A 23339-nucleotide genomic window follows, 5' to 3' on the forward strand; every position below is an offset into this window, starting at 1 on the left:
AGGAGGAGAAGGGGACGACAGAGGATGAGATGGCTGGATGGCATCACTGACTCCTTGGATGTGAGTCTGAGTGAACTCCGGGAGTTGGTGATTGACAGGGAGGCCTGGCGTGCTGCGATTCATGGGGTCGCAAAGAGTCGGACACGACTGAGCGACTGAACTGAACTGAAGCAGCTTAGCATGCACACAGATCCTCTCACTCGAAGAGCCTCTAAGAAGTTCAAAGGTACTGTTCCTCAGCATTAGGCTCTCAGCAGTAGCCACAGGTAGAGACTGAGTTATTCTGAAGCAGTCTATGCATTGTGTGGTTTCTGTCTCAAAGAGTGCACTCCACACCAACTTGGAATGAGAAGGACAAGGAGATAAAAAACAAAAGGACGCTGTCGGATCCTCTAAATTTTACTGACAGGACGTAGACTGATGAATCTGCTCATCCTCATCCATGAACACACGCTCCCTTCCAGGAAGAAGAGAGGATGACTTCGAGGGCTGAACCAAGACCCCAGGGGGTTCCGCCAAGAACCATGAAAGACTATTTTCAAGCCAAAGAACCTAATCAAGGAAACTCCCAACATTCACCTAGCTGTATTTCAAAATTCCAATGGACCAGGGACTCTTTTTAGCCTTTCATTTTTCCTCTTTATAAACTAGAATGCCTGTCAGTAATATTATTAATACATCTGTCCCAGCATTGAATGTTGGGCATCTTGGAAGCAGATAACTGATTTCTTTAGTTTCATTCTAAAGTGCACAGAAGAAGAGGAATTGTACTCAGGAACTATCACTTTTTCTGAGTCTACTCAAAACTGGCAGCCTTCCAAGCCACCCCAAGTATCACATATGATGGCTCATGGCACCTTTTTCTTAGTGATAAAATGCTTTTCTTCTCCTTCTCCCCTCCAGTGTTCCATTGGCTGAACCTAATCAGAAACCAATTGCTAAGGAATTCTGGGAAATACCATTTAACCTGGGTGTGTCCTGTGATTCAGAGTAGAGCTGGGGAAGGGCTGGGAGTGATAGATCTGAGAGCAAATAGGCTAATGACCATTAAAGAATCTAAACACCTAGAAATTTGCTACAATTCAGCCCTAATTTGGTTTCTCATGAAAGGTTCAGTTCAATTCAGTTTAGTTGCTCAGTCATGTCTGACTCTTTGTGACCCCATGAATTGCAGCACGCCAGGCCTCCCTGTCACCAACTCCCGGAATTCACATTCACTCAGACTCATGTCCATTGAGTCAGTGATGCCACGCAGCCATCTCATCCTCTGTCGTCCCCTTCTCCTCCTGCCCCCAATCCCTCCCAGCATCAGAGTCTTTTCCAATGAGTCAACTCTTCACATGAGGTGGCCAAAGTACTGGAGTTTCAGCTTCAGCATCCTTCCTTCCAAAGAAATCCCAGGGCTGATCTCCTTCAGAATGGACTGGTTGGATCTCCTTGCAGTCCAAGGGACTCTCAAGAGTCTTCTCCAACACCACAGTTCAAAAGCATCAATTCTTCAGTGCTCAGCTTTCTTCACAGTCCAACTCTCACATCCATACATGACCACTGGAAAAACCATAGCCTTGACTAGACGGACCTTTGTTAGCAAATTAATGTCTCTGCTCTCTCCTTTTCATTTCTATCCTGTTTTGTCAGTATCTTTTTACCTCTTAGGTCATTTGCTTTTCCTTTGTTAACTTGTCTGATTGAGAGGACCATTGTCTACCCTCAAGACAAATAATTAGACCATTTTTCTTTTTCATTACAGAATTTACCTATAACAGTAATATAGCCCTCTACTTTTTAATGTCAAACCATCTCTTCCATTTATGTTTTCCATTTTCCTTGTCCTTCAACTCTCTCACTATACTTTAGTCATGCACAACTCGTTTACGGAACTAAAAACCATTGAATCAATGCACAGATTTTCATTCATCAAGTTGAAGCAGTCCCTAAAATCTAATCCAGCTTATGTCAGGGAAACTCTTACAGTCAGGAGACTAAATTTGGGGCTATTTATGAGCTCTCATTTCTAAAATCTTCTAAACATTATTTGATCTCTTCCTGGGCACCTTCCCTACCACCAAGATCTTAAAACTACAGTTCCTCTCCATTTTCTATATCTATCCCATATTTTACCAGTTTCTGCTCTTCTAAATCAAAATAAGCACACCAGTTCCTTGCATCCTACACTCTCCAGTCCTAATCTAGTGAATGATATAGATTATGAGTTTAGATCACCTGATCACCTAACTATAGTGAACATAGTCATCGTTATGACTATGGTCATGACTATACTCATGGTTTTGTTAACTGGAAAGGATATTGTTAAGAAAAACAAACATATGACCTCAGCACTCAAATCCACACACTGCAACTAGACTGAGGATTCTAGTGCTGTTAAGCCCGTGCTCTAGTCTGTCTTCTAGAGGTTATCTTGGGATGGGGGCATCAGAATTCTAACCACATAAAGCTAAAGTTTAGATCAGACATCAATAAACCAGAGGATGCAATTAATTAATCCTAACTTTGACTCTCAAATTTTCTGCTACTTCAACTCAAGATAGATTTGAACAATTTCTGGATCGAGGAAATATAGCCACTTTCGTAGAGGAGAAACTTTCATTCTGCTTCCCAGTAGACCGAAGAAGGTTGGCCTGCGTGGGGCTGTTGAGGACTGCAGTTCTTACGTGTTTAGTCTCAAAGCCCATTTACGCTTTTAAAAAGTATGGAGAATTCCAAAGAACTTTTGTTTATATGGATGATGTCTGTGGATATTTGCCATATTAAAAATTAAAACTAGTGATTTTTAAAAGGTTATTGATTCCTTTAAAAATTAACAATAAGCCCATTATGTTTTAAGATAAATAACATATATTTCATGAAAATTAACTGTATTTTCCAAAATAATTTAGTGAGAAAAGAAGTACAAGTTTTACATACTTGTAAATCTCTTTAATGTCTGGCTTAGTAGAAGACAGTTCAATTCTTATATATCCACTTCTGTATTCTGTATGTTCTGATAATGGTGTTTTGGTTGCAATAAATGAGCCTCGCACACATATGTAATCAAAAAAGGAAGAGGCATTTGAATAGCTTTTTAAAAAGCTAATTGTGAATATAATTGTTTGCTTTCACACCACCAAAACCTTAACAGTGATAGTTTCCTAGGTTATCAGCAATGTAGAATCTGAAATTGTATGAATGAATGTTTGTATATTGTAACATCAATATATATTTGTGTATTATGGTGTGTCTTGAACTTTGAATGGATCTTTTAGTCCTACATTATTTTGTAATGTCATGCATTGGTCGTTTGGAAAATAGTTGTTCATTGAGTTATGCATATCTTCCAAATGTTGACACATTTCATTTTGAAATATCGAAAACTCACATTCATTAATGATATAACCACTCATCAGGACAATGAGACTCACAGGGATGGATATAAGTTTTCCAAAACTCTGAATTTTTCTTGAAAGCTCAAATTTTATTCATAACAAAAAATGCTGAAAGTTGTTTTCATTGAAGTTATAGACTTACTTTGTTAAATTTTGAGACAATGTCTGCCAAATACCCAAGTCTGAATACTATAGTTTGTCTGTCTCATTCTTTCAAGTAAAAATGATATTAAAAGTGGCTTGTTCAGCTCACAACTTGATTATATAAATCCTTTTCCTTGAGACAACCATTGTTCTTTGGTATGGAGCAGGAATGCTTTATGCATTCTGCCTCACATAACTTTTGAAAGACATGCAATCAAGGATTCAGATTTAACAAAGTTAATAATTTTTACTATTTTATCAAGCATATTCTTAAATTCTTTTTTTCTCCTGTGAGTACAGTCATTCCTTGGTATCTGTGGGGGTGGTTCCAGGACGCCCTGCAGCTGCTAAAATTTGAGGGTGCTCGAGTCTCTTATATTAAATGGCATAGTATTTGCATATAACCTATGGAATATCTTCCTGTATATTTTAAATCATCTCTGGATTACTTATAACATCTAACACAGTGTAAATACTATGTAAATGGTTGTTGGAGCAGCAAATTCAAGCTTTGCTTTTTGGAACTTTTCAAAAGAAAAACCTTTAAAAATTTCAGTCCATGGTTGATTGAATCTGTGGGAATAAAGAGTGGCTGATGACTGTATACGGCAATGAATAACACAGTGACTACTAACAGCTTGGTATCGCTGCTTTGATTTCTGTTAAGGCACTAAGCCTTTTAGCCAGCACTGCCTTTGTAACATGGTACAAATATCAACATAGTAAGGGGGGCAAATAACGTCTTAGTACTATTGTGAAAATAGTTTTGACGTTGCATAGTCTCCTAGGGACTCCATGGGGTCTGCAGGTCACGTTTTGAGAGCCACCAGTCAAAAACAAATCTAAATTCTAAGTGGTAGCAATTCATTTTTTTGCAAATTTTGCCCCTCTGAGTCAAGTCTGTGCTGTTATAAACAATCCTGGCCTAACTGTTCTCTCATTGATCTTTTCTGCTTGCTAATAAGTATGACCCATCATATTCTGTTCTTGGTTCCAACTCAGTTCCCCATTTCTAACCCTCCATTCTTCTTGCCAAAGTAAAGATTTCTTGCCTCCGTTTTTATCTACCTAATCAAATCCCACACTAATATTCTAATGATTTCCATTTCAATTATTTTGATCTTGTTCCAGTAATCAACCTAGCCCTTCAGGGTAGAATTTTATTCATTCATTTATTTCACTTATACATTTATTGATTAATTTATTTAATCAATGAATCAAGTAAGTTCATTCACTTTAAAATGAATTTTCTGCAAACCTACTATTTCATTTGTTAGAGAGATGGCGTTTGGTTTTGTCTTTAAAGGGAGAGATGATTTGAAGAAATGAAAGTTTAGGTTTCTCAAAGTATGTATAAGAAATAATAATAGATTTATGGAGGTAAAAAAAAAAAAAACCCTCCTCCTTGTTTGGGGAAAGGCAAGGAGGAGGATGCAGAAAGTAGAGTTATTAAGACAAGGCCAGAAAGTTAGTATATGGCCATCTTGTGAAGGTATTGGATGCCTGGAGTTCATCTGGTAAGCAATGGCGAGCTACCAGGGGTGTTTCAATAGAGGCAGAGGTAATGGGTGAAACAGGATCAGTCATTATTTGCCTAAGATTGTTTGGCAGCTATAGATGAATTTAGTGGAGAAAAGAGACTTGAGACAAGAAAAACAGGTTGGAGGCCTGAGCTAGGGTGGTGGCCCTAGAAATGGAGATGAGTGGAGATGGATTTTGAGAAGAATGAGGAAGTAAGTTCAGTAGGTGGTGGGGAGGGAGAAATGGTTTTCAAAAATGACTCGCATTTCAAGCATGGGAGAAGGTGATGCTCTTCAAAGAAATCAGGAAGTCAAAAAAAGAAAGGGTTTGTGTCAGGCAAGATGATAAATTCAGTTCTTTACCTGTGAGGAACTTAATTTTATAGCACTTACAAGAACTGGAACCTGACAAATATTAGAAGATTATGGTTATGCTAGAGCGGCTTTATAATCGTCTGTTTGCAATATAAATGTAAAGGGGAAAATGAAAAATGCAGTCAGTACTTTAGTTATCTGTAGTTTCTCATTAGACAAAAATAGCAGGAATCTATAGCTTTTCTGTGGTCCATATATCACAAAGATATCGCTCATAAAATTATATATATTTATTAAATGATTTGCAAATGTTATTTATTATGCTAAATCGAATGTCAATTAATCCTTGCAACAGCTCTTAGACATTACTATCTGGATTTTCATAAGAAAAGGTACAAAGAGATTAAACAACTTCTCCAAGTTCAAACAGGAAGTGATGGAATGACCTTGAAACCAGGTTCTGTGCAGTTTTCAAGTCCTTGTTTCTTCTCCTCTGTATAGCTAAAGTTTTTATGTGCCTTTCCTCCATTTTCCTTTTCACAGAATAAAAAGGGAATTGTGCCTTTTAACATGGACCATTGGTTGCTATGATATGATTGTATCCAGAGATTCCTTAACGCCACCTTAGGAGATCTGTGGTAAAGAATCCGCCTGCTAATACAGGAGACACAAGAGACGTGGGTTGAATCCTTGGGTCAGGAAGATCCTCTGGAGGAGGGCAAAGCAACCCACTCCAGTAACCTTGCCTGGAGAATCCCATGGACAGAGGAGTCTGGCAGGCTACAGTCCATAGGATCACAGAGTCAGACACGACTGAGTGTGCGCGTGCAAACACACACGCACACTCACAAGACCTGTCTTAGGAAAATATTCTGCTCAGGGGGCTCTCCCTTTTTATTTTATTTCCAGCTTTATTGAGATATGATTGACATACATCACTGAATAAGTTTAAGGTATACAGCAAATGGTACATATATTGTGGTACAATATATTATACATATTATGGTAATGTTTAGCTAGAATCCATTATCTCATACAGATAAAAGAAAAAAAAAAACAAAAAATATTTTTCCTTGTAATAACGTTTAAAATTTACTCTCAACAACTTTCCTATACGTCACACAGCAGTGTTAACTATAGCTATCATGCTGTACCTTACATCCCTAGTACTTATTTATCTTGTAAGTGGAAGACACCACCCTTATGGCAGAAAGTGAAGAAGAACTGAAGAGCCTCTTGATGAAAGTGAAAGGGGAGAGTGAAAAAAATTGGCTTAAAACTCAACATTAAAAAAACTAAGATCATGGCATCTGGTCCCATCACTTCATGGCAAATAGATGGGGAAACAATGGAAACAGTGACAGACTTTATTTTTGGGGGGGCTTCAAAATCACTGCAGATGGTGACTGCACCCATGAAATTAAGACGCTTGCTCCTTGGAAGGAAAGTTATGACCAACCTAGACAGCATATTAAAAAGCAGAGACATTACTTTGCAAACAAAGGACCATCTAGTCAAAGCTATGGTTTTTCCAGTAGTCGTGTACCGATGTGAGAACTGGACTACAAAGAAAGCTGAGTGCAGAAGAATTGACGCTTTTGAACTGTGGTGTTGGAGAAGACTCTTGAGAGTCCCTTGGACTGCAAGGAGATCCAACCAATCAATCCTAAAGGAAATCAGTCCTGAATATTCATTGGAAGGACTGATGCTGAAGCTGAAATTCCATTACTTTGGCCACCTGATGTGAAGAACTGACTCATTGGAAAAGACCCTGATGCTGGGAAGGATTGAAGGCAGGAGGAGAAGTGGATGACAGAGGATAAGATGGTTGGATGGTGTCACTGACTCGATGGACATGAGTTTGAGCAAACTTAGGGAGCTGGTGATGGAGAGGGAAGCCTGGCATGCTACAGTCCATGGGGTCACAAAGAATTGGACTCGACTGAGCGACTGAACTGAATTGAACTGATATGTTACTTCTATATTCCTAATTTATCCTTCCCTTCCATCTTTCCCCTTTGGTTACCATAAGTTCCTTTCCTATGTCTCTGAGTCTCTGTTTTATAAATGAGGTTAATTTGTCACCAGTTTTTTTTTAGATTCCACATATAAGTAACATCATATGGTATCTGTATTTGCCTGACTTACTTCACTTATGACAATCCCTAGGTCCATCCATGTTGCTGCACATGGCATCATTTCATTCTTTTAGTGGCTGAGAAGTATTCCACTGTATACATATACACCATCTCTTCTTTATCCATTCATCAGTAGATGGACATTTAGGTTGTAGAAATTTGTATCTTTTGACCATCTTCCTCCAATTCTGCCTTCCCTGACACCCTCCCACTTCTCATAACCACAAATCTGATCTCTTTTTCTTCGAATTTAGTGTTTTGTTTTTCAAGATTCTGCATTTGAGTGAGATCATATAGTATTTGTCTCTCTCTGCCTGAGTTATTTCACTTAGAATAATGCCCTCAAGGTGGATCCATGTTGTTATAGATGGCAGGCTTCCTTCATTTTTATGGCTGAATGATATTCTATTCTATGTATATACTGAATTTCTTTATCCATGCATTTGTGGACAGACATTTAGGTTTTTCCCATGTCTTGGCTATTATAAATAATGCTGCTATGAACATGGGGATGCAGATACTCTCTTCAAGTTAGTATTTTTGCTTCCTTTGGATATATTCCTGAAGTGGATTGGCTGGATCATATAGTAGTTCTATTTTTAAGTTTTGAGGATCCTCTATATTGTCTTCCCTGTGGCTGTACGGTTTACATTCTCACCAATAGTACCCAAGGGCTCCCCTTTCTCCACATCCTCACCAGAATTTTTCCTCTTATCCTTTGGATGAGGCTACTTTAACAGGCATAGGTGATATCACACTGTAGCTTTAATTTGCATTTCCCTAATGATGGGATGTTGAGCCTCTTTTCATGCACCTGTTGGCCTTTCATACATCTTTTCTTGAAAAATGTCTATTCAAGTCTTTTGCCCATCTTGTAACTGGATTACTTGGGTCTTTTCATTTAGGTTTTTTTGTTTTGGGGGAATTTTTTGGCTATTGAGTTGTGTAAGTTCTTCATATATTTTGGGTAATAACCCCTTATCAGATATCTGTTCACAAATATTTTTTTTCCCATTCCATGGTTGTCTTTTTACTTTGCTGATTATTTCTTTTGCTCTGAATAAGTTTTTTAGTTTTATGTAGCCCAACTTGTTTATTTCTGCTTAGGTGACATATCAAAATATCATTGCCAAAACCCATGTCAAGGAATTTTTTTCCTCTGTTTTCTTCTAGGAGTTCTATGGTTCAGGTCTTACATTTAAGTCATTAATTCATTTTGAGTTAATTTTTGTGAGTGGTGTAAGATAGGAGCCTATTTTCACTATTTTATATGTGAATATCCAACTTTCCCAGCACTATTTATCAAAGAGACTGCCTTTTCTCCATTGAGTGGCTCTCTTTCAATGGCAACTAATTTCCCCTCCAACTACTTTTGACTACTTTAATGGGCAACTACTTTCCCCATTGCAATGATAATTCCTGTCCTTACTTAAGACTGAGACAGCTATTAAGTAACAAAATTAATTTAATTTAAAAAAACACAATATAAGAACAGATATAACAATTTAAAATGTAGCTATGGTAAATACTGTCATTAAAAAATGATAAAGAGCTAGGTAAGTTCCTCTGAAACCACTATTATTTAAAAAAATTTTTATTGGGATATAGTTGATTTATAATGTGTTGGTTTCAAGTGTGCAGCAAAGTAAATCAGTTATATATATATATATATATATATATATATCCACTTGCTTTAAGATTCTTTTCCCATATGGGTCATTTCAGAGTATTGACTAGAGTTCCCTGTGCCATACAGTAGGTCCCTATTAATTATTTTATATATGCATGTGTGCTAAGTCTCTTCAGTCGTGTCTGACTCTTTGCGACCCTATGGACTGTAGTCCACCAGGCTCCTCTGTCCATGGGATTCTCCAGGCAAGAATACTGGAGTGGGTTGCCATGCCCCCCTCCAGGGGATCTTTCCAACTCAGGGATCAAACTTGTATCTTTTAAGTCTCCTGCATTGGCCTGTGAGTTCTTCACGACTAGAGCCACTGGGGAAGCCCATTTATACATAGTAGTGTGTGTATGCCGGGCTTCCCCAGTGGCTCTAGTGGTAAAGAACCTGCCAGCCAGTGCAGGAGACTCAAGAGAACATGGGTTTGATCCCTGGGTTGGGAAGGTCCCCTGGAGGATGGCATGGCAACCCACTTCAGTATTCTTGTCTGGAGAATCCCATGGACAGAGTAACGTGGCAGGCTACAGTCCATAGAGTCACAAAGAGTTGGACACAGCTGAAGCAATATAGCACAGATGCATATTCAGTATTGATATCCCAACTTTTCCATTCCCCCACTTTCCCCCCAGTTGCTATAAGTTTGTTTTTTACATCTGTGACTCTATTTCTGTTCTGTAAATAAGTTCAATTGTACCATTTTTTAAGATTCCACATATAAGCATATATATATATATATATATATATGGACTGGAAAAGGTCAGTTTTCATTCCAATCCCAAAGAAAGGCAATGCCAAAGAATGCTCAAACTACCACACAATTGCACTCATCTCACACGCTAGTAAAGTAATGCTTAAAATTCTCCAAGCCAGGCTTCAGCAATACGTGAACTGTGAACTTCCAGATATTCAAGATGGTTTTAGAAAAGGCAGAGGAACCAGAGATCAAATGACCAACATCTGCTGGATCATCAAAAAAGCAAGAGAGTTCCAGAAAAACATCTATTTCTACCTTATTGACTATGCCAAAGCCTTTGACTGTGTGGATCACAATAAACTGTGGAACATTCTGAAAGAGATGGAAATACCAGACCACCTGACCTGCCTCTTGAGAAACCTGTATGCCCGTCAGGAAGCAACAATTAGAACTGAACATGGAACAACAGACTGGTTCCAAATAGGAAAAGGAGTACGTCAAGGCTGTATATTGTCGCCCTGCTTCTTTAACTTATATGCAGAGTACATCATTAGAAATGCTGGGCTGGAGGAAGCACAAGCTGGAATTGAGATTGCCAGGAGAAATATCAATAACCTCAGATATGCAGATGACACCACCCTTATGGCAGAAAGTGAAGAAGAACTAAAGAGCCTCTTGATAAAAGTGAAAGAGGGGAGTGAAAAAGTTGGCTTAAAGCTCAACATTCAGAAAACTAAGATCATGGCATCCAGTCCCATCACTTCATGGGAAATAGATGGGGAAACAGTGGAAACAGCAGCTGACTTTATTTTTCTGGGCTCCAAAGTCACTGCAGATGATGATTGCAGCCATGAAATTAAAAGACACTTACTCTTTGGAAGGAAAGTTATGACCAACCTAGACAGCATATTAAAAAGCAGAGACATTACTTTGTCAACAAAGGTCAGTCTAGTCAAGGCTATGGTTTTTCCAGTGGTCATATATGGATGTGAAAGTTGGACTATAAAGAAAGCTGAGCACCGAAGAATTGATGCTTTTGAACTGTGATGTTGGAGAAGACTCTTGAGAGTCCCTTGGACTGCAAGGAGATCAAACCAGTTCATCCTAAAGGAGATCAGTCCTGGGTGTTCATTGGAAGGACTGATGCTAAAGCTGAAACTCCAATATTTTGGCCACCTGATGGGCAGAGTTGACTCATTGGAAAGGACCCTGATGCTGGGAAAGATTGAGGGCAGGAGGAGAAGGGGACGACAGGGGATGAGATGGTTGGATGGCATCACTGACTCGATGGACGTGGGTTTGGGTGAACTCCAGGAGTTGATGATGGACCGGGAGGCCTGGAGTGCTGCGATTCGTGGGTCGCAAAGAGTCAGACATGACCAAGCAACTGAACTGAACTGAACATATAAACAACTTCATATGATATTTGTCTGTCTGACTTACTACAATCATTATGACAATCCATAGGTCCATCCATGTAGCTGCAAATCGTATTATTTCATTTTTTATGACCGAGTAATATTCCATTTTCTATATATGCCACATCTTTTTATCTGTTCCTCTGTCAGTGGACATGTAGGTTGCTTCCATGTATTGGCTATTGTAAATAGTGATGCAATGAACACTGGGGTGCATGTATCTTTTTGAATTATGTGAAACCACTTTAAATTTAGACAAATAACAGAGAATGACCTTAATAGCAAATCAGAGCATTCATGTATGCAGGTCTTCCTCTACATAGGAAAAATAGAGGATGATGAGTCTTGGAAATTAACATTATGGTTGGATTTTCTCCCAGAGTGTGATGAGCAGAGAACCAAGAAAGGCACACCTATGCTTCATCTGTTACACTGAAAAGTGTGGCACTTGGTCAGTACTCAATGAAGGTAGGTCCCTTTCTGCAAAGTATTTCCACGTCTCATTTTTTCACCCTATATATTGAAAAGAAAATCCCAAGGAATAAACCGTTATTGTACTGCTACATAAGAATCTTTACTCACTGAACCTGACTAGATGATTCTGTAGCTTGGTCTCTGCATCCTGAATATTCTGAGTTTGCACTCTCTCTGTGGAAATTGATCACGTATTCCTCTGGCCATTGAGCTGTGATAGGAAAGATTTTCCTGCCTGGAGTCCAAACTGAGCATGCGTCTGGCATAAACAAAGACCCATGACACTTTTTGTTTGTTGGTTGGTTTTGGCCATGCCAAATAGCTTATGGGATCTTAGTTCCCTGATCAGGGATTGAACCCATGCCCCTGTATGGAAGTGCCGAGTCCTAACCACAGGACTGCCAGGGAAGTGCGCCATGACACTGTCTGTGTAATGTCATTGGACTGACACTACTGACTGTTGATCCCTGTGTCCCCAGGGCTCAGTGGTGACATTTTGTACTACAAAGACACATGTGTGTGTGCATGCTAAGTTGCTTCAGTTGTGTCCAGATCTTTGTGACCCCAAGGACTTTGCTTGCCAGGCTCCCCTGTCTGTGGGATTCTTCAGGTAAAAGTACTGAAGTGGGTTGCCTTGCCCTCCTCCAGGGGATCTTCGTAACCCAGGGATCGAACCCAGGTCTCCAACATTGCAGGCAGATTCTTTACCAGCTGAGCCACAGGAAGCCCCAAAATATCTATTCCAGTGCTGAATTTGAGAGAATTTCAAAGAAAGTCTCATGGAAAGTCTCAGCTATGAGGTGTGGTTTCGAGAACCGACCTCTTTGTGTAAGCGAAAAGTGGTTAGAAGGGACATGAAGAAAGCAAAAGCATGACGTAACCATGTCACACAAAGGAGATAGGTCTCCAACAAACAGCATGTTGAGAAAGTGAAAGGAAATAGGGTTAATTAGATCTTCAAAGTTCAGATGACAGAGGATGCTGACCAGAAAGATTATAAATTTTAACTACAAACTATTCAAGAAACATTTGTTTCTTAAGAAGGAAAGAAACTATTGACAAGTAAAACTAATATAACTTTGCCTAAGACATGTTTTTCTGCCTTTACTTCAGGTTCCTTCATTTTGTGAAAAGGGGAGGAAAGCAAAATAAATATTTTTAAAGAACAAAACAAAAGAACCCAAAATAGAATGGCATTCTGGGTAAGCCAGAATACCTGCAACACAAATTTAAATAGATCCAATATTTAATTCATTCCTAATATCTATATTAGAAATGTTCATTCAATAAACATTTATGAATTCCCTACCATATGCCAGACACTGAGGATACAGTATTTACAAGACAGATATGACCTCTAACCTCATGGAACTTGCAGGCATTAAAAACATGATTGCATTTATTTTTACCTTTATAACTTTGTAAAAACTAAACAGATAACTCTTGAGATTTTTTTTGCTGGGTGTTGGAGATACAAAGATTGACATCCACAAGGAAGTGAAAGGTAAATCTACCTGGCTGTGACCATATTACATTAGTAAAACTTTCCCAGTTGTCACCCTTAATATCCAATACTGCTGTCTCCTTTGCCCTTTGAGTTGGAGATCAAATCATCATCTCAATCCACCTGCACCAATTACAAAGTACAGACACTTACCATTGAACACTAACGGAGGAACCTGTGACTTCTCCCACTGAGCGAAATTTCTCTGCCTTATCGAACCTCCGCTGACATGAAACAGGCCTCATCATTTCTGTTTCAGAAAGCAGAGAGCTGCCTTCTCTTTTATCTGTGAGTTTATAGAACCCATAAGATCTGAAAATCCTATTTTAGAATATGGCATGGTGAAGAACTGAACATAAAGTACCTGATCCAATAGCTCTCTGTCTAGGACTTGTCTTTATGTGTTAAGAAGAGATTTATTTTTAAAAATGAGCCCCCTTATGGTTTAAGCTTCTTTAAGGCAATGTAGAGACAAAGGTAAGCTGATCACCCTGCCCTCAGGAAACATCAGAGGGACTGCTGCTTAGTCATCAGACAAACACAAAAGACATTCAGGTAACTAAGATCATAGCATCTGGTCCCATCACTTCGTGGCAAATAAATGGGGAAACAGTGGAAACAGTGACAGACTATTTTTGGGGGCTCCAAAATCACTGCAGATGGTGACTGCAGCCATGCAATTAAAAGATGCTTGTTCCTTGGAAGAAAAGTTATGACCAACCTTGACAGCATATTAAAAAGCAGAGACATTACTTAGCCAACAAAGGTCCGTCTAATCAAAGCTATGGTTTTTCCAGTAGTCATGTGAGAGTTGGACTATAAAGAAAGCTGAGTGCCAAAGAACTGATGCTTTTGAACTGTGGTGTTGGAGAAGACTCTTGAGAGTCCCTTGGACTGCAAGGAGATCCAACCAGTCTATCCTAAAGGAAATCAGCCTTGAATATTCATCGAAAGGATTGATGCTGAAGCTGAAACTCCATTATTTTGGTCACTTGATGGAAAGAGCTGACTCACTGGAAAAGACCCTGATGCTGGGAAAGATTGAAGGCAGGAGAAGAAGGGGATGACAGAGGATGAGATGGTTGGATGGCCTCACTGACTCAATGGACATGGGTTTGAGTAAGCTCTGGGAGTTGGTGATGGACAGCGAGGCCTGGAGTGCTGCAGTCCATGCGGTTGCAAAGAGTCAGACACGACTGAGGGACTGAACTGAACTATCCCTCTCAAGTCCACCCCTCTAGAAATAGATCAGGACATTCTCAAAGCACATGTTCCTCCACTGATGTGTACTGAGAACTTTTCGATTTCTGCCAATTTTGGAGCTATATAATGATTAATTGTACCGATTAGCTGACAATCATCACATCAGGAAATCCAACTGCCAGTATTGGTAATGAGACAGCAAAAATTTGAGATACATTGTTTTTATGTCATTTTGGTCATAAATAACCTAAGAAATTGACTCCGGTCTCCTCCAACTAAAAGTATAAAATTCAAATGTTATTTCCTAAAAGATTCCATGGACACCCAAATTTAGAAATGTGTGTTTAAATAAAATAAAAAATTTTAAAACAAATGTTCCATGGATTGCTTTTGTTAAAAATTGGTGGAATCAAGAGAGAAAAGTGATCCATGCATGATGTGCCTATAAACTGGCTTTCTGAAAGCAAAAACAAAGAGGAAATTCTGATTTGAAGTCTTTGTTGACTTCTTTAGTATAAACACTCCCACCATGGCCAATTTCAAGCTACCAGTCTGAAATCACAGAACATACAGTTGGGGAGAGATGTGCCCAGTCAGCATGCCCAGTCAGCTCTCAAGAGCCTGGATAAGCCAGCTCCAGAAATCAACGGTTGTCACCTGAGGGAAAAAATAAATATTCATGTCTGACTCTTTGCGACCCCATGGACTGGAGCCCACCAGGATCCTCTGTCCATGGGAATCCCAGACAAGAATACTGGAGTGGGTTGCCGTTCCCTCCTCCAGGGGATCTTCATGCCCCAGGGATTAAACCTGGGTCTCTTGTATTGCAGGCAGATTCTTTACCATCTGAGCAATCAGGAAAGCCCCCAATATTAATTTACTTTCTGTCAAACAGCCCAAAGACTACATTGTTTCTGGTGTAGTTCCTAGAATATCCAATTTGGAGAATTATTCTTAATGTTGGTTTTAATACTTTATGAAACTAAACATTCCTTTTATAAGTCTTTTCAGTGCTTCACACTTTGATGTGATTTAGGTTTTAATATGGCAACCAATTTTCCATAATGAGAAATATAAAGGTGTGAATGTTTATTAGTAAGACAATGACATTAAAAAGATTTGTGCTACTTGTCAGTAAAAACGTTTCTATTCCTTCGGTTGAAGTAAATTTATAGCCCTCTCCGTGACTGTCCACCAGATGGCAGACATTTTGCAGCCACTTTGCAAATAAGGCATATTTGCATTTCTGCAAGGCCAAACAATACTTTTTGAAGATGTTAAAGGAAATAACGAGCACATTTGATTAAGCAACAACACATGCGGGAGCACATTTGCAATTTGGATTGTTCTCTTATTTTTCCCCTTCCAGTCCACACCTCTCTCTGGGGTTCCAGAGGGTATTATCCAACCAATTGTTCCTGGCATTTTCATTCATGGAAGTATGTGAATTTGAACATGGCTAAACTGAACTTTTGGGAGACTTCCGATTGGTCCCTGATGGGCCGCTGGCTAAGACTCCACACTCCCAATGCAGGGGGTCCGGGTTCCACCCATGGTCAGGGAACTAGACCCCACATGCCTCAGCTGTGTTCACACGCTGCCAGTAAAGACTGTGCATGCCACAACTGAGACTCAGCACTGCTGATAAATTATTTCATTAACATTAGAAAAAACCCTGAACTTTTTGATCTTTCCCTCTTTTCCAATTCTGCTTTTCTTTCAGCCTTTTCTTCCAGCTGCTCATCCCAGAAACCTAGAAATTATCCTTGATAATTTCACTCTTGTTACCTTCCACATCTAAGTGTTAGTTGCTCAGTTGTGTCTGACTCTTTGAGACCCCATGGACTGTAGCCCCACAGGTTCCTCTGGCCATGGGATTCTCCAGGCAAGAATACTGCAGTGGGTTGCCATTCCCTTCTCCAGGGGATCTTCCCAACCCAGGTCTCCTGCATTGCAGGCAGGTTCTTTACGGTCTGAGCCACCACAGAAGCCTCTGGCATCAAATCCTCTTGATTCTCATCTATCATCTTTCCTGGAGATGACTGCCACAGCCTCCTAATTCATCTTCCTTCTTATATCCTCCACACAACAGAAGCAGCATTGTTTTAAATATGTAAATCTGAGAACTTGTTATCCTCCTTTTTAAATCCTTCAATGGCTTCTGTCAACTTAAAATTTTTTTCTTTCGCTATTGACTTTTTTCCTTTAAAGTGATTTATTTTTTTACTTGCTGTGGTAAAGTCTCAGAATGGACTAGTAAATGTGAGCAGGTAAAAGTCACAATAATGAATTACAATGTCCCCCTGGATACAGCTACTTGGTTTGGGGTGCACTGCAAGTGATCTCCACAGAAAATAAACTGTTGCTTCACTGTCCTTGGACTCACCATCCACATGCCACGCATTACAGGAAAATTATCTGCTTGTCTACCTCAGGAAAATGAAAGGCAGATCTTAAGATCTCTTGAAAGAAATTGTGATAGGAACTTTGATATGATGGTTAGATCTGAAGACAAGAATATTAAGTGCTTCTGACTAGAAGAGGTTGAGATAGACCTGCTTCAGCCCCGCGGGGAGGGTTCTTCAATGTTTTGGCTATCTGCAGCTGTGTAACACACCGCCTCAACTGCATAGCGTGGAGCAGTGGTCTGTACTTAATTATTATCTCTTACAGTGTTGGGGCTGACGGGACTTCAACCCCCTAGTCTCTCGGGGGGGTTGAAGTCAGACAGCTGTGGCTGGAGTCATTCTGAGGCTTCCTCATTCACGTGTGTGTGGGAGGATGTGGGCTGTTGGCAGGGACCTTAGCGGGGCTTTTGCCTGGAACACGTACACATGGCCTCTCTATGTGGCCTGGGCTTCCTCAAAACCACTGATGCGAGAACACAAAAGTCCTGCCACTTTGGCCCAACCGACTTGGACAGCTACGGCTTCCTAGGTGGTGCTGGTGGTAAAGAACCTGCCTGCCAATGCAGGAGACAGAAGAGACGCGGGTTTGATCCCTGGGTCAGGAAGATCCGTTGGAACGGGGCATGACAACCCACTCCAGGATTCTTGCCTGGAGAATTCCATGGACAGAGGAGCCTGGTGGGCTGTAGTCTATAGGCCGACACAGAGTCAGACACGACTGAAGCGACTTAGTCTGCACACACACGGGGCAGCTATGGAGAGTCATCCTAGCTCCAGAGCTCCCTGGGGCATTGACCAAGGCTGTCATTGAGGCTGAATCACAATTTGACTTCTCCTTCATCCACTCCAGCTTCCTTACTTCCCCTTCTCTTCCCTTCCACGGGTGTTAATACACAGGCACTCCTTAATAAATGTCATGCACATGTCCTCAGTTTGAGTCAGTTCCTGGGGAACCCAGCTTGCAACAACATGGGGCCGTAAACTCAGGAGGGAAGTCTAGCTAGAGAGAGCTAAATGAGCTGTAACCAATGAGCACAGCCAGTGTTGGTGCCAGAACTTTCAACTGGGTGCCTTGTGAGCAGTGTTCTCTTCTGTGTGTGTATATGTGTTTACATGGGGAGGGGTGGAAGAAACGAATTCACTTTGGGGACTTATTTTGAAGTTGCTTATATACAAGTGTACTATGACTTAGATTGTATATTTATCTTTAGGGTTTATCTGGGAGCTGATGGAGGTGTGGGGATGAGAAGAAAGTTCCCTGCATGCACTTAGACATCCCCTCACCTCAGCTCCTCTTAGGATTGCCATCCGAGGTTGGCTGAAAGAGTTGAGACATTCTCCCGAAAGTCTTGTGAAGAACTGCGGCCCTTGGCATTGGTGCTGGTGTTCTGTGGCCAGAGATGAACAAGAGACTCATCATGGGGCAGATCTAGGGCCTGCTAGAGGCACAGGAATCACTGCATTCCCTGCCTGGACTAGCATCGTCCAGGAGAAGGATTCACTTGATCACTTTAAGAAGTTTGTTGTTCTACAAACAAAATGCTGGAGAGGGTTTGGGAGAAAGGGAACCCTCCTACACTGTTGGTGGGAATGTACATTGGTGTAGCCACTGTGGAGAACAGCTTGGGAATACCTTAAAAAACTAAAAATAGAGCTACCATATGATCCTGCAATCCCATTCTTGGGCATATATCTGGAGAAAATCGTAATTCTAAAGGATACATGCACCCCGACGTTCATCGCAGCATGATTTACAATAGCCAGGACATGGAAGCAACATAAATATCCGTCTACAGAGGAATGAATAGTGAACACGGTGATGGCATATTACTTAGCCATTAAAAGGAGTGAAATATGACATTTGCAGAGACAGGGGTGGACCTAGAACGTTTTGCAAAGCAGAAATAGAGTCACAGATGTGGAAGACAAACTCAGGCTTACCAAGGGGGGAAGGTGGGGCAAGATTAATTGGGAGATTGGGACTGACACAAACACCCTGCTAGGTAACTAGTGAGAAACTATCGTACAGCACAGGGAGCTCCACTCAGCGCTCCGTGGTGCACATATGGAGATACATATGCGTGTATACATGTGCTGCGCTTCGTCTCTCAGTCAGCTCTTTGTGACCCCACGGACTGTAGCCTGCCAGGCATTCTCCAGGCAAGAATACTGGAGTGGGTTGCCATGCCCGCCTCCAGGGGATCTTCCCAACCCAGGGATCCAACCCAGGTTTCCCACATTGCAGGCAGATTCTTTACCATCTGAGCCCCTAGGGAAGCCTGTATATATACAAATGTATATGTATAACTGATCACTTTGCTGCGCAACTAACAGAACATTGTAAAGCAACTATAGTCCTATAAAAATTAATGGGAGAGGGAGAGGGTGGGAAGATTTGGGAGAATGGCATTGAAACATGTGAAATATCATGTATGAAACGAGATGCCAGTCCAGGTTCGATGCACGATACTGGATGCTTGGGGCTAGTGCACTGGGATGACCCAGAGGGATGGTATGGGGAGGGAGGAGGGAGGAGGGTTCAGGATGGGGAACACATGTATACCTGTGGCGGATTCATTTTGATGTTTGGCAAAACTAATACAATTATGTAAAGTTTAAAAATAAAATAAAATTAAAAAAAAAAAACAAAACAGAGCCAAGAGAGGGAGCACTTTTGGAATGACAATTTGAAGGGAACTGTGGACTAAAGAGTGAAACATAGGAAAAAAACAGGAATAGAGGGGAATTTCCTCAACTTGATAAAGAAAACATACCAAAAGTCTGTAGCCAACAATTCAGTTAATGATGGAAGTTTGACTGCTTCCCCCTAAGATCAGAAGCAATTAAAGCATATTCACTATCACCACTCTTCAAAATGCTAGAAGTTACAGACATATGTACTAATATGATTCTACTTATATAATAGACCAAAAAAGACAAAAATTATGGAAAGGAAGACTAGATTAGTGGTTTCCAGGGGATAAGGTGAAGCTGGTGGTGCAAGGGGAGTAGTTGTCATTATAAAAGTCCTTGTGATGATGAAAATGTTCTGTATCTTGATGTAGTGATGTCAATATCCTAGTTGCAATATTATACTATAATCCTATAGGATGTTACCATTTGGGGATACTGGGTACATGGGATCCCTGTATTATTTCTTAGAGCTACATGTCAACGGTTATCTCAGAACAAAATGTTTCATTTCAAGCAATAAAAAAATTATAAAATAAAAAAAATTAAAAAAAATAATTGTAAAAGAAACTTCTTGGAGACTGGGAATCTACCAAAACTCAGAGCATCAAAACCCATTATCTCCCAAGTATTAGCATGGCTTACTCTCTCTTTTTCTTTTAGGTTTTTGCCAAATATCACCTTTCAAAGAGGCTTCCTTGACCATTAATTCTATTTAAACTAGCACCTCCATAACTCTCTCCCTCTATACTGCTTTTATTTTCATCATGTTGCTTGCAACCACCAGACACAATTTTCTGTATTTACTTGTTTATTGACTATCTGTCTCATGAGAATCTAGTTCTAGAAGGGGAACAAATTGGTCTATTTTTTTTTTTTTATTACTGTCTACTGAGAACCACGCAATAGCAACAACTTAACAGATATTTGTTGATTGAAAGATATTTGTTGATCAAAGATTTCAACTGTCTTAAATTCTAGAGAGGGAGTTATAGATGGTGAATATCTTCTGCCCCATGGTTTGCAGAACAGATGAAATTGGAGACTTGAAGGGGAAGTGGAGACCCAGGATGGAGAGCCTCTTCTGCTTTCCGCCTGCTGCTGGGGAACCTGGTTCCAGTCAGCTGTCAAGGTCCTGCCACGTCGTTGCCCTTGGGTTCTGTGAGACAGTCTCGTTCCTCATAACACATTCCATTCTTCCTCCTCTGTTTCAGCTGGGTCTGTATCAACTGCCACCAAAGATTCTAACAAACAGACTTTGAGAAAGTACGTTTTAGCTTTGCCTTTTTCTCTCAAACTGCCCCTGACATTTTTCAGAAAAGCAAAGAGAAAGAGATGTTCTTTCTTCTCTTATAAAGAATTAGGCGCATGTTATTGATAAGCACTTCAGTAACATGAAGGTCAGGGTTAGGGTTTTGTTTGTGTTGGCTTGGTCTCTGCCACTCCACGAGGGCATGCAGGATCTTAGTTCCCAAACTGGGATTGAACCCGTGCCCTCAGCAATGCAAATGTGGCATTCTAACTCCTGGGCCACCAGAGAATTCCCAAGGTATTTCTGATAAAGGCTTGAATCTAGGATGTTCACAAAAGTACCAGCCTTACTTTCTTTTCAGTTTGGAGATACCTGTAAAAACATATAATCTTGTGTTGTGTTCTGCTACTATAAAACTGTCTCTGCAAGATATTTATACAAAGGAATCTTTTTAAAATTTATTTTAATTGGAGGCTAATTACAATACTGTAGTGGTTTTGCCATACACTGACATGAATCAGCGATGGATGTACATGTGTTCCCCATCCTGAACCCCCCTCCCACCTCCCTCCCCATCCCATCCTTCTGGATCATCCCAGTGCACCAGCCCTGAGCGCCCTGTCTCATGCATTGAACCTGGACTGGCAATCTATTTCACATATGATAATATACATGTTTCAATGCTATTCTCTCAAATCATCCCACCCTTGCCTTCTCCCACAGATTCCAAAAGACTTCTTTACATCTGTGTCTCTTTTGCTGTCTTGCATATAAGGTCATCGTTACCATCTTTCTAAATTCCATATATATGCATTAGTAAACTGTATTGGTGTTTTTCTTTCTGGCTTACTTCACTATGTATAATAGGCTCCAGTTTCATCCACCTCATTACGACTGATTCAAATGCATTCTTTTTCAAAGGAATCTTTTAAAGACAGACAGACTTGCAGAAAGATTGCTTTTGTGTCCTCTGAAAAGTTTCCCTGCAACCTCCAACAGTCTGCAGTTCTAATTGGTTATCTTAATAATTTGCTTCCCTAGTAATTATTTTAAAACTGATATCTCTACTTTTTAAAAGGCAATGAGATATTTATGAGGTTTCTCTGTCAAGCCAGGAGAAGAGTTTTAGAACGTCCTTTTTCCTCCCTTTGTGCACAAATGAACAGCACATCTGTGACTCTTTTCTCACTCAAACAAAAAGGTGAGTGCTTCTGTCTCATTATCTGGGACTAGTCAGGGCTTCAACTACTTCCAGTTTCAAACTCATTCTTATCACTAACATCCAGTTTATTTTAATGTTGGGAAAAATATTTGAATCCCGTGGGTCTTTATTTCCCAAACAATATTAAAAGATGAGTGTTTTCATTCCTGGAGTATAAAATTACTTCTTATCAGGATCCTAGGGGTCGAGCATGACTGCTACTTAAAGAAAAAAATAATTTGATTTTTGAGGTCTCTTTGGGAAGCAGGAAACACTCTGTAGAATCCGTTTGTGGGGAAAGCAAACTCACTTTTGGTTGCACATCCAAATATCTTACCTGGTGTGCTTGAATGGTGTCTCCTGGGTTTTAAACATCTGCTTGGTTCTAGGTTGTTTGTACAGGCCTGGGCACCAAAAAGCGAGGAAGGAGACTAACACGTTGCTGGTGAATTGCAACCTTGCATCTTTGATGAAATTGGGCCAGGGTCTCCCTTAAACTAAAGATGCCTGCTGCTGCTGCTGCTGCTAAGTCACTTCAGTCGTGTCCAACTCTGTGCAACCCCATAGACGGCAGCCCACCAGGCTCCCCTGTCCCTGGGATTCTCCAGGCAAAGATGCCTAGGATTTCTCAAATGTGTGGGGTTTTTTGCCATGTTTGTGCAAAAAAAAAAAAAGGAGTTTTATAATCTCTGTTTTTTATGCTCTTGGTCAATACTGATTCACCTACCTAATCACATTATGCCAGGTAATTAAGGCACAAAACATTGATATATATTATATATAATATACATATAAACATTGTAATATGTAATATATATACTATATATAAAAACACTGTAATATGTAACATATTACATATGTTATATACATATGGGGAAATATTGGGATATATATTATATCACAAAGGTAATCTGATTCACAGGCTCTGATTTCTTCATTTGCTTCTAATCCTTACAGAGCACTCTCTTCACTTTTCCCAATTTGCTAAGAAGTGATATTTCTTTCCTTAATTGCTTTTCTAAATTAACTTTTGGGTTCTGAATGCAGTTTATTTAATAACAGCTTGTAGTTCAGTTCAGTTCAGTTGCTCAGTTGTGTCTGACTCTTTGTGACCCCATGGACTGCAGCATCCCAGGCCTCCCTGTGTATCACCAACTCCCAGAGCTTACTCAAACTCATGTCCGTCATGTCGGTGATGCCATCCAACCATTTCATCCTCTGCTGTCCCCTTCTCCTTCTGCCTTCAATCTTTCCCAGTATCAGGGTCTTTTCAAATGAGTCAGTTCTTCATATCAGGTGGCCAAAATATTGGAGTT

At 40.2% G+C, this 23339-nt stretch overlaps 1 protein-coding gene and 1 non-coding gene across 2 annotated transcripts in view; both read right to left on the minus strand.

Moving 5' to 3' along the window:
- The window catches only part of LOC139182974 (uncharacterized), a 165494-nt gene that overhangs the window by 20420 nt on the left and 121735 nt on the right, over nucleotides 1-23339 (minus strand). The window lies entirely within an intron of this gene.
- On the minus strand, nucleotides 12954-13012 carry LOC139183339 (U7 small nuclear RNA). The gene has a single exon (XR_011566934.1). It is a non-coding gene; the product is annotated as a U7 small nuclear RNA (small nuclear RNA).

The sequence above is a fragment of the Bos indicus genome, chromosome 5 (assembly GCF_029378745.1).
Source record: "Bos indicus isolate NIAB-ARS_2022 breed Sahiwal x Tharparkar chromosome 5, NIAB-ARS_B.indTharparkar_mat_pri_1.0, whole genome shotgun sequence".
Lineage (NCBI taxonomy): Eukaryota > Metazoa > Chordata > Mammalia > Artiodactyla > Bovidae > Bos > Bos indicus.